Source organism: Octodon degus, unplaced genomic scaffold (assembly GCF_000260255.1).
Source record: "Octodon degus isolate 3935 unplaced genomic scaffold, OctDeg1.0 scaffold00010, whole genome shotgun sequence".
In the NCBI taxonomy this organism is placed as follows: Eukaryota; Metazoa; Chordata; class Mammalia; order Rodentia; family Octodontidae; genus Octodon; species Octodon degus.
The window spans coordinates 20,302,763-20,315,095 of NW_004524586.1; positions in this window are offsets into that span (position 1 = coordinate 20,302,763).

Here is a 12,333-nt window from a genome sequence, read left to right on the forward strand (position 1 = left end):
AATTAATCTTACAGAAGAAATTTCAAGCCAATCTAATATTGAGGTAGTCGCATGGCTACTGTTGCTAGATTTTTAGCAAGATTTATGCTAAGAATCAACAGTAAAGAGCCTATCAGAATCAAAATATTGTGAGTTTGGCCAGAAAGGAAGCTCCAGTAAAATCACATCTTGCAAAGATGAAGCAGAAGAGAAATTGGTCACTGAAAAATACTAGCAAGAAAAGCCAAGTATTTCAGAAGATGAAAACAACAAAAAAATGGCCTAAGGACAATGTAAGAACCAATAGTACTCCAGCTTTTACAGCCTCCGAGTTGCAAAGGTGAAATGCCTTGCTTTGAAAAGAAAGCCCCAGAGCACCATGTTCCAGAATGGCTGTGGTCTAGAGAATTTGTTCCTTAGGATTAGTTTCACAGTGCTCAGTGATCCAGACACTAGACTTCTGCAGCCAAGAATGCAGAAAGCCTGGTTACTGTTCTAGCTGGCAGCAGACCTTGGCATTATCTTGTGGCACTGGTCTCAGGTGCATGCAGAATGCAAGAGTTGTGGGGTGGGTCAGGAAGTCTTCCACTCAGATATCAGAATAAAGCCTGGGAGGCCAGGCAGTGTGCCCTTGTGAGGGTAGTGTGTGAAGCTGTGAGTGTGAAATCTAAGGTGCAGTGGAAAACCCATGTTTGGAGAATTTAGGGACATGGATCATCTGAGGAAAGGTACAAGGAAAGAGAAAAGCCAACCCAAGAGAGAAGCCATGAAAACTACTACCACCAGCAGGGCCACAGGTGTGGGGTCAGTCAAGGCATTTGGAGTTCGCAACTTGGCAAACATTGCCTGTGATACCGCACATGGAACTAGAGGACTTAATTTTTGTCCTGTTAGATTTTGGACTTACTTAGATCCCAATCCATTGCATCCCCCTATTTTTACCTTTTGGAATGGAAATGTCTATCTTGTGCCATTGTGCCTTGGAAGCGTTTGGCTTTCTTTTCATTTATACAGGGCTCACAGCTATGAGTCTCCCTTAAATCTCAGTGGAGACTTGAGATTTACACCTTTTAGCAATGCTGAAAATGTTAGGACTTTGGTAACACCCAGAGATGGATTAAATCCCTTTTGTGTAAAGGGATGTGTGTTAGTCTTTGGGGAACCAGAAGCAGGATGCTATAGCTTGTTTCTAGATATCTCTCAAAAGCCTCATTAAGTCATGAGGAGGTTCTTTTCAGAGGGGACTGGATCCAGAGTGTGTGGCATTAGAATCAAAGTTGTGTGGTTACTAAATAGGTCCACTGTTTAGTTTGACAAAATTCTAGATAGCATTAAGTGTGTGAGTGTCACACACACCCTAGAGCAAGTGGACAACATAAATTATAAGGGCCAGAAAGAGAGCTAATATGCTTTTACCTGCCTGCTTACTGTAAACTATTTTTTCTATGTGATGCCACCCTGCCATGCCACCCTGCTTTGGACTCAGCCATCTATGATCTGAAACCTCTATAAACTGTGAGCCACATAAGCCTTTTCTCTTTTTAACTTTGGGCTTTGGGTACTTTGTCTCAGCAATGAGAAAAGTAACTAAGAGAGGCACGAACATCAGTCTACAGCACAGTGCATCCTTCTGAACTAGTGACAGGGAAAATGGTGTGAAGAAGGCTGTCAGAGAGCAGACCTCAAGGATCCTGCGGCTTTGCTAAATGATGAGCTTTGTCCTGCCCATAGCAGGCAACAATGAAATGTTCTAGAAGAGGTCAAGAGATGAACAGGTTGGAATCCTAGAAATTCACTCCAAGCTCTTTGTTGGGTAGGATTGGGTGAATCTACAGTGGAGGGCAAACCTCTTGTTCTGATTCAGTTGACCAGCAGTGGAGAGCGGGCATCTATGACTTTACAAGTTCCTGCCATGATTCTAGAACCACCTAAACTGTTGTCCCAGAAAGAAGATTCATCAGTGCAAGTTTCTGAAACCCAGAAATACAGCCTTTCTTCCTCGTGGGTGGTGGCATCCTCATAATTTTAGTCAATCCATTGTATTGGTGCCACCTTGCTCAATTTTCTCTATAAAGAAAACATCACAGAGTTCTCAACACTCCACAGATATGCTGGATTCAGGGACTTCTGTTTTCTTCCTGTTAATCTCTTTCCTTTGATGTATAATGCTAGCATATGGAAGGAGAAGATGCACACAGCTTTGTGGTAAAGAGCAAATGGACCTCATGTTCCAGATTCCAAGCCCCAAACTTCTTTCAGGAGTCAAGCATATTACTGCTTTCTTATTTTTTAAAGGAATTCTGTGCATTTGCAACGTCTGCACATTGAGACAAAAATACTACATGTGCTATTTTTTACCCTTCTCTTTAAAAGCTAATCATAAAATTTGGAAAGTTATTTGAAATCAGGTCACAGAGCACTGTCTTCTTCTTTTAAAAGGCTGCATGATCTTCCAGGTCTTAGCTATGCCACTGTTTATTAACCCTGTGCCTAGTGATAGACATAGGCAGTTTCCAATATTTTACTATGACAAAGTAGTAGTCAGTTGTCTGCCTTGTCTACAGTTGTTGGTTCATGTCATCAGGATGATAGATTTAGTCAACACAGTGGAAGAACATGGATATTTAAGGTTTTAATTTCTAGTGCCAAATTGCTACCCAACAAGGCAAGGCTGGCTTTCTGTTTACTCGGTGGTGGGTCAGCTTTTCATTGCTATGACTAAATACCTGAGACACACAACTTAGAGAAGAAAAGGTTTGCTTGGGGCCTGGGAGACAGCTCAGTAGAATAAGAACTTGCCTGGCAAGTGCAAGGGCCTGAGTTCAATCCTTGGTTCTGAAAGAAAAAAAAAACTCTGCATATAGCTTCTGAGAACATGGCCATTAGACTGGGCATGGTGGCACATGCCTATAATGCCAGCTCGTGGGAGGCTGTAAACAGGCAGATCACTATGAGTCTGATCTAGGTCTGATTTAGTAGTGAGACCCTGAACACTCTGTAGACCCTTCTCTAAAATAAAAAAAATAAATAAAAAAGCTCAGGCTCTGGCCTAGGCCTGTCTCTTGGGCTGGAGAGATAGCTCAGTAAATTAAACGCCTGCCTAGTAAGCACAGGGTCCTGAGTTTAATCCCTAGTACCACAAAAAGAAAAAAAAAAAAGGTTTGCTTTGGCTCATAGTTTCAGTGGTTTAATTCATGATTAGAGGGCTCCATTGGTTTTGGGCCTCAGGCAAGCAGAAACCTCATGGGAGCAGGTAGTGGCAGGGGAAGGCTGCTCACCTCATGGGAACCAGGAAGCAGAGAGCGAGGGAAAGAGTAGAGAAGAGAGGACCAGAGACCAGATGTATCCCCCACATTCATGCTCTGGTGATTCACTCCCTTCATCTAGGTCTATGTTTAATCTCCCATTACCTCTGAATACTACCATTGTATTATGAATCAATCAGTGGTTTCATCCACTGGTGAAATTAGTGATTACGATCCAATTGTCTTCCCAAAGTCCTACCTCTGAGCACATGACACTTTGGTGGGACATTTTAGATCTAAACCACAACAAAGTGTGAGCTCTGCTGCTGTCTCTTAACCCTTAGAACACATGGTAGTGCACTCCTGGGGTTACTTGGCCCAGAAGTGAACCCACTATTTCTATGTGACATTGTGACATGATGATGCATACAGGCCAGTTTAATTCTTATTTCAGTCCCTTGGTTCTCATAAAAAGCTCAGCTCTGAATCTGACCCTAATCACAGCCACACTGCTAACATACAGTTTTTGAGCTGTGTTCCAAAGTATAGCTGTTAAACCAACTTTCCCTATCAGATTTCTGTACTCAAGTTGCAGAGCTTTCTATTTATCTGTATATTAATGTCCTTTGCTGCTGTACCAAATCACCACAAATGTGATGCATTAACATAGCACGAATGTGTCATCTTCCAGTCCTATTGACCAGAAGTCCAAAATGAGGCTCAGTGGGCTAAACTCCACAGGTCACAAGGCTGTAATCTTTCAGAAGGTTCCCCAGGGGAACCAGTGCCTGCCCTTTCTAGCTTCCAGAGTCCATTTGTGGTCCTGGGCTCATGGCCTCTCCTTCTTCCCAAAGGCATCAGCCCAGCATCCTCTCATCTCTCTGATGCTTCCTCTTCCCTCCTCCATCTTTGAGGGACCTTGTGAATCTATTATCCAACTAGATAATGCAAGGCACTATTTCTATCTTAGACTGCTTATCCACATCTACAGAGTCCCTAGGGCCAGACGAGATAATAATCTCTAGGTAGGAAGTAGGACATGAACATCTTTAGAGAGTCATTCTGCCAATCACAATCTTCAAGAAACCTCACCAGGTCAAAAATAATAGCTTCAAATGCTTCTTGAACATACTTGAGCTTCAGTGAGAGTCTGGGTATCTTCCCTTCTATGAAACTTTGAATCTAAGTACCAACCAGTGTACAATGTTGGGCTGAGCATCCTTGGTGCTAAGTGGAAGAGTTTTGATAAGTACAAATAGATATTTTGTTATGTAAATTTCCCAGAGGTAGATAAATATAATCTGCCTCTGAACTGAAAGAGGCTGAGCATACGAATGACTTGCGCAAGTCCAATTCAGTGAGTAAATAAGTTTATTAGGGATTGTTTATGGAGTTGTGGACCACAAGTGGGCTGTGGCATGATCAGGTTTTCTAACCCCTCTTTTCTAAGCTACTGGCTTCTAGGGCACTAATTAAAATATCAAAGGCAGGATCAGAAGCTGGAGGAGTCTTGAGAAAAGTTACGTGTGTTCTGCTTGTACTACAGGCCTATCAGGAGCTCTGTCTAACTCCACAAGCACTGTCTAACCACTGTGGTGGATGACCTTGTCATGCTAGTCTTGATCCCAGCCTCAGCACCTGGCAGGGGCCCCACTGGACAGCTAGATGCTGTGGTGGCACCACAAGATGCAGTTACTTTAGCTAGTGTTCAGAGGACAATTCCCACTGCAATGTGCTTTATATAAAAACATTTACATGATCACAAAATAATTCTTACTATTAATTGTGAAAACTGAGGTTTTTGAAACTTTGGGCACCGTCTAAGTCTCACAGTCTCTGAGGACTAGCAGGGCTCTTATAGCTCTGAAATATCCCTCTTCCCATTACATCAGCAGTGTTGGAGTCCTGCTACTACACCAAGGAAGGCCCTATTGAAAGCCCCAATGAACTGCTATTTCTTTGGACTTTTCAAAAGTCCCATAAGCTACCAATTTGGATTGGCATGAGTATCTCCTTTGGAGAATTTATAGGGCTTATTTTCATGCCTTAATAAGAACTGATGCCAGCCTCATGAGCTGAGCCAGGGAGCCTGATACAGTGCTTGTACATCGCTGATGGCCTAGATAAGGCTCAGAGAGATCAAGGCCATGGCCCAGGTCCTGTTGGTAGGCAGAGACTCAATGCAGAGCTCTTCTCATTGAGCAACATGGTGTCTTCCAGAGTTGTTGCCCAGGCAGGCTAGAAAACCTGAAAATCTCCAGTTCTAGAGAAATTGGAGGCTAGGTGGAGAGCTACCATGAATAAACCACCTACTGTGCACCAGCCCTTTTCAAGATAACTCCTTTCACATGCCTAACAGTTTAACTACCATTGTCCCCACTTCACTGATGATGGTACTGACAGAAAGGTTACCAAGGTACCAAGCAACAGCCTCTGATCTAGGTCCTTCTGATTCCACAGCTTTTCTACTTACCCATGCTAGAGGACCTACCCCAACTGAAACAAAACAAAGCCAAATAAAAGTTAACACCTGTTGTAGGACAGTGCACTCATAGGAACCCCCACAGGCTCTGGTTAGGTTTGTTAGCTGGTGGGATGAAAGTATGAGCAGTTGGCTGAAGAGGCAGGGTCAGAAAATGGAGGAAACGTTCCCTGGCTGGTGTCCACTGACAGGTAGCAGATGCTAGAGCTCCTCCCCCACCAAGAGGAGAAGAGAGTCCTGGCTGAGTGTTGCCAGGGAAGGGGCTGAAACGACCGAGCCAATTATTAGGTAAAATCACCAGCCGGTAGGTAACTAGCTAGAGGCTTGTCCAGAAATGTTTTCCTGGCTGGCTCTGATTACCATTTGTCTGAGTTGCGCTTCATTTTAGTTTTTCCTTCAATTTAGATCCCATCTGCTGCTTTGTTTGCCCCAGCCTACCACGAGAGACACAGGCATGCAATTACCCAGCTCCTACGCATTTTCTCCTTCTCTTGCTCTTTGGGTTTAATTTCCCTGAGTGGTTCTGCCTTGAGCTTGCTTTAAAACCTGCAATTACAAGGAGACACCTAATGAGACCAGGAGCAAATTTCTGCACTGCACAACTATTTCTTTAATAGGATAAACAGGGGAAAATGTCAAACAGAGGCCTCTCCCTGTTGCTTCAGTGTCTGAAAGGGTACCCAGTCTTCCAAAAGACATGCTGCAGTCAGCGCATGTCGGGAGGGTTGCCATTCCCGGGGCTCTTGGGCTTCCTGATCTTATCTCAGATGTGTGACTGACTGAGGATACCCTGGAGCTCTCCCAGGCCCAGGATGGCTCCTGGACATCAGTCCGCAGAGGAGTGTTTCCAGCAAGGTCACTGTGTGGAGGCCGAGCTCTGACCTCAGCCACTGCATAGTGGCATTCCCTAAAGACACGGTTTTCTTCTGAGGTATGCTGCAGGGCACCAACTTGGATGGTGGAAATTGCCAACAGGATGTGCCGTAATGACTATTTTACTTGGAGTCCAGCATTATCACTCAGCGGTAGGTAACGCCTGCAAACACTCAATGGGTGGCAGAAAAATCTATTATGAAAGTGACATTCACACAATGTAGCTATTAGTGAGACTTCAACTAAAGAAGTATTTATTTAGTGTTTGCTGTGTACTTAGCTCTGTGCTGAACACTTAGGCTACGGGGAGGGGAATAAACAAGAACAGAAGAAGCCATATGTAACTACATAAGAACAGATGCTTCTGAATGGGACTATGGGGAGGGAAAACAATGATGTATGTAGAGAAGCAGACCTGGACATAGGACCTTGGGTTTCCATGATGGGTCAGCAGAGAAGACCTAGTTACACAGCCAGTGGGAGGTTGCTAGTCAGAGTGGCTCTATCAATTACTGGTCCTCAGTGAGGACTCTTCCTAGGCTGAAGCAAATTCCTAGAGTGCAACTATACGCCCTTCTTTTTGGGAAGGAAAAACCAAGAGAGGTTATATGGGGAAGTGGGCAGGGTGATGAAGACATGTAGATTAATGTATGAGTAAATATAGGTATCTGTACACAGGGCTGGGGAGAAAAGTGTCACATTGGTCCTTCCTGCAAAACAAACAAACAAAAAACAAAACAAAACCATTCCAAGAAGGCATCATCACTCTCTTTTTACAGGTGTGGAAAGATACCCAGAGAGGTTAAACGAGTTGTCCAGGTTCACACAGCCAGTAAGCTCCAATACTAGGACTGATTCAGGCTTTCTGACACAGATCTATGGGTCACCAACTCTAGCAAGGAGCTCAGAACTACCTGGGGACTTCTGCAGTGTCCTCCCTATTTCTGCCTGTCCAGCAACCTTCCTTTTCCTTGGAGAGAGCTTGCCCACTGTAAAGTCAGTGGCACCCCACAGCTTGGGGAAACAAGAGCCTCAGTGTTTTCTCCACCAGACACACTGATCTAATATCTGAGATACAACTCAGTTCCATGCATCCTTATTTAGACACTTCTGAACTATCTTCCTGGAAAGCAGAGGCTCCCCTTGAGACTTGCACATGGCCCTTGGGGCTTTGCATTTCTAGAAATGCCCTTGAGCTGCCAAAAGGGCTGTGTCTACAAGAACATCAGATGAACTGGGGATACTATGTGCATTCCTCCTTAAATTTCCATGTTAGCCACTGGAGCATTTATTCAGTTCACTTCAGATACATACCCTGTAATTGTTTGACAGAGATCTTGGGTCAGTAACTGATGGTCAAGGATAAAGCAGAAGAGGAATCACTGAAAGGGAGGGGACTCTGACCTGATGTCTATCATTGACCACTAATGTACTTAGAAGCCAGAGAAATCTTTGGAAATAATGTCTTCCAAAGCAAGCAAAAGGGGCTGGGGATTTGGGTCAGGGGTGGAATGCTTGCCTAGCAAGCTAGAAGCCCTGGATACGGTCCTCGGCACTAAAAACAAAAAATTAACCTCCCCTAAAAAACAATTCAACCAAAAAAAAAATAGAGTAAAATCAAAGCAAGAAATAAAAATGCAAACTTGTTGCTAGGATGAAGGGGCTAACTAAGCCTGGACACAGACCCTTGCAGGGGTCCTTGGGTAAATGATGACTTAAGTCACAGGAGACCATGGCTTCCAGCATTGAAACATTTAAAACCCACTCCCTCCAAAAACAGCCATTACTGTGGGAAGCAGTTTCTCATTTTCACTTTATTTTTTCTAAGTCTTAGTGGAAATTTAACATTAACTTCAGCTATAAATGAAGAATAGACTGTAGAGATGTTAACTTATTTCTTATTCCATTACCAGTAGAGACCACAGGTTTCTTTATATCTCTGTGGTCTTGTTGCAAATATTTGAAAGACTTTTAGGCTCATCTCTTGAAACAATTATGACTTATGGACTGCTACTTACTTTTGCCCTTTAGTGTATTACAAACAAAACATATGTATTACTTTCATGAAAATTATAAAAAAAATTTAGAAATTATATTTTACTAAAGTTGATTCCCTTTGGAATCTTGTGTAATTTGCTTTGAAAAATAATTTATTTGGAGACACAGATAGGTTTTACTGGCTGCTAATATCTAATAGCCAAAAGAGGTAAAAGACCCCTGCTCCAGAGGAGGACTTGTTGTTGGGATGAACTTCATCTTTAGGGGAGAATCTCAGGAGTGTGGGAAAGGGACAATTTTCAATAATGTGGAGAAGGTAGCTTAGAATATTTGTCAAGATTTATAGAAGCTAGAAGAAATCTTGGAGATACACTGCTTTAAATCAACTTTATTTAGTCACTATGTATCTGTATATAATACACACCTATTTTAGGTGTTCATTTGGACAAGTGTCAAACCTATCAGACTTGTACAACCAACAGGTCTATTCAAGGACATAATATTTTGACCACTCAAATATTGCTCTTTGCTCTTTATTATCTTTATCATCATGTTAAATTCAAATATTCTTTGTCAATTTTTCATCATTACGGGTTAGATTTGGTTTCTTTTTAAATTGGTATACATCTGTAGTACATAACGTTTATATTCCTTGGGTGGATTTGGTACCTATGCGCAACACCTCTTAATTATTTTCTTCATCCTCCTTCCCCTTCTCTCCCTCCTCATGCCTCCCATCTGCTGAACCCCTTCCCATTTAGAAAGCTCTATCTTCCTACTTCCTATTATCTATCTTTTATTTTGCTCTTTATTTATAATTTAGGTTTCTCTTGTAGGGCATACATGCAATATTTACGCTGGTGTGTCTGATTGATTTCACTTAATTCTTTCACTTCATTATGATCACAAACCACATCTATTTTCCTATAAATGACTCAAGTTTATCTTTATTGATGGCATAGAAGTACTTGATGGTATGTGAACATCACACTTTCCTATCCATTCATTTGTTGTTAAACATACAGGTTGGTTTCAAGATTTATGAATGACATTGCTATACATGTTGAGTATGCCTGTGTCACTGTACTATGATGCCTTTACCTCTTTTTTGACCATTATATGTAAGTAGAATAAAAGAGAATATGCCATGATTGCATTTCACCCACTGATGGACTGATTTAGTTGCTTCCAGTTTTTGGTTATTATAGCTAATGTGGTACAAAGCAGGTAGAGTCCTTTCCATAGACAGGTTTTCATTTCTCTTGGGTGAAAGCCTAGGAGTGCTATTGTTGGGTCATAAGGTAAGACTATGTTTACTTTTACAAGAATGTGCTGAATTGTTTTTCAAAATGATTGCATTCATTTGCATTCCCATCAATGATGTCTGGGAATTTGGATTGTTTTATGCTTTCCTCAGCATTTGGTATTGGAAATGTTTCATTGAGTTTTTAATTTATGGTCCTGCTTTTCCATGCTTTCAAGGCACACTTTGTATGCCCCGAAGTTGCAAGGATTTCTCATCAGTATCATCTTCTCACAGTTTTATATTCTAAATCATTGTAGTTAAGTCAAGAAGACACTTCAAGTGAAGCTTAGTGCATGAGGGTCTAATTCAATTTATTTACTATTTTCTGTGGATATCCAGCTATTCCAGCACCAACTGATGAAAAACTTGTCATTTCCCTCTGAGTTGTCTTAATATTTTTGTGGAATCAACTGACCATGTATGTGTCAGTCTATCTCTGGATTTGATTCTTTCATATCCATTTCTTTGTCTAAACTTACATCATGCCTTTACTTTTATTTATTTATACTTTTATTAATTTTATTGAGAAACAAGTAGCAATGAGACAGTTTCAAAACCAAATAATAGGACAGTTTCAATAATTAATACATTGCATATTGTTGTCTTCTTAGTGGTTATTCATAGTACAAGATGAAGACATGATATCCTGTCCAAACACTATTATTACAAATCATTCTTCTCATTGAATTAAGAGAAAGTAGCTGTGTATCTATCCTAAGTGTTTGTATATACAGATACAAAATGGTCCTTCATTTGTATCCCATTTTTTGTTTAGTTTTGTCAGAGATGGCAATTTCCATTGCCATTTAAATAATGTAGGTGTGTGAATTCATCAAAATAATTCAATCTAGTCCAGTAGTCCATAATAGTAGTGGGTTATCCGTAGGACTGACAATGTCAGAAGTTGTTGACTTGAGCATTTTACAGCTCAGCATATTAATATGGCTTCACTTTTTATACTTCATTTTTATACTTTTCTGCTGTATGGTTAAGACCAAGATAAAGCAAGACCTATATAACAAGGAGTGTAATTTCTGTATTTGACAAGGTCAGTCAAATCTCCTCAGAATTTGCCCTGAAACCCTGTACTGCAATTTGCAGATCTTTTGTCAGTGTCAGCCATGTGGATGAGTCACAGCCATTGCTTGGCCAATTTGCTCTCTGTGAAAGCCTGAGAGAATGTTTTCTTTCCATGTAACTCTCCTTACATGCCTTTACTTTTAAAGATGAATAACTAGGGCTAAGTGAACAGAAAGCTTTACATAAGGCCAAACCAAACACATTAGGAGCTAGGATTGGATGTGGTCCTTGTAAATATGTAATATCTTAAGCCTCTTGAAAGTCTGCCAAAAAAGCAGCTGTTCCTTTATCCTTGGAGATCTGTCCTCATACCCTCAAGTGGATAGCTGGAACTGGGGCTATTACTGAACCCAATAGGTCTACATTTCTTCCATCTTAACTAAGCACTGAGCACTCAGGCTCCCATAACTTCTGCTTTTTGAGATGCAACACCAAAAATAGCACCAATTTCTTTTACCTTCCTCACAGTTCCATAGATGGAAAATACATCATTATCATGAGATTATTAAATCCTAGTAATTTTGGCCTATTTTATTCTTTAAGTCACGAATTTTAATCTTATTGCTTAAAGGCAGCACTTCTGATCTGTTTTTTTTTCTTTTCATACACAAATTGCAAGCATTACTATGCTTGTACTTTGCAGCCATTAATAAGTAAAAGAAATGTTTTTTTATGTATATTTTAGGGAAGGGTATATAGGGTGTTCAGGGCCTCACTATTAGATGCGACTCATAGTGATCCTCCTGTTTACAGCCTCCCAAGAGCTGTGAGAAATGTTACTTGAGCATAAAACGTGAAATACCATGACAGTAATATGATAACAGAAGTGTCTGAGGAGGACCGAGAGGCAGGCGGCATGCATTGTGTAGGTAAATGTCTACCAAGGGTTGGTTCACATTCTGGGTGGGGTGGAGTGGGTGATGTGGGATTTCATGGCTCATAACACTGTGTAATTTAGAAGTTACTGATTCTCTATCTCTGGGACTTTCCATTTAATATTTTGGACCATGTCTGAGAATAGAGGAAGCCATGGCAAACAAAACTGAGGATATAGGAGGACAACTGTAAAATCCAGTAGGGTCAGTATTGATTCTATCTATGGACAATACGGAGCTTCCAGTCTGCTGGGAGGATCCCTGCAGAAAGAAGAAGGCAGTAGTGTCAGGGAGATGGTGCTGGTTCGTCATGCAGTAGCTCTGACACCCTACAGAAGATGCTCCACCCTTGCAGCTTCTTGCACTCAAAGCTGCTGCTTCTACTCAGCTGCACTTAGGAATAATGCCACTGTCATAGGAGCACTGGGTGGGGTGGGGGTGGGACACACAAGGTGGTGCTTTGAAATGTGCAGCACTGTGTTTATGACATAGGAC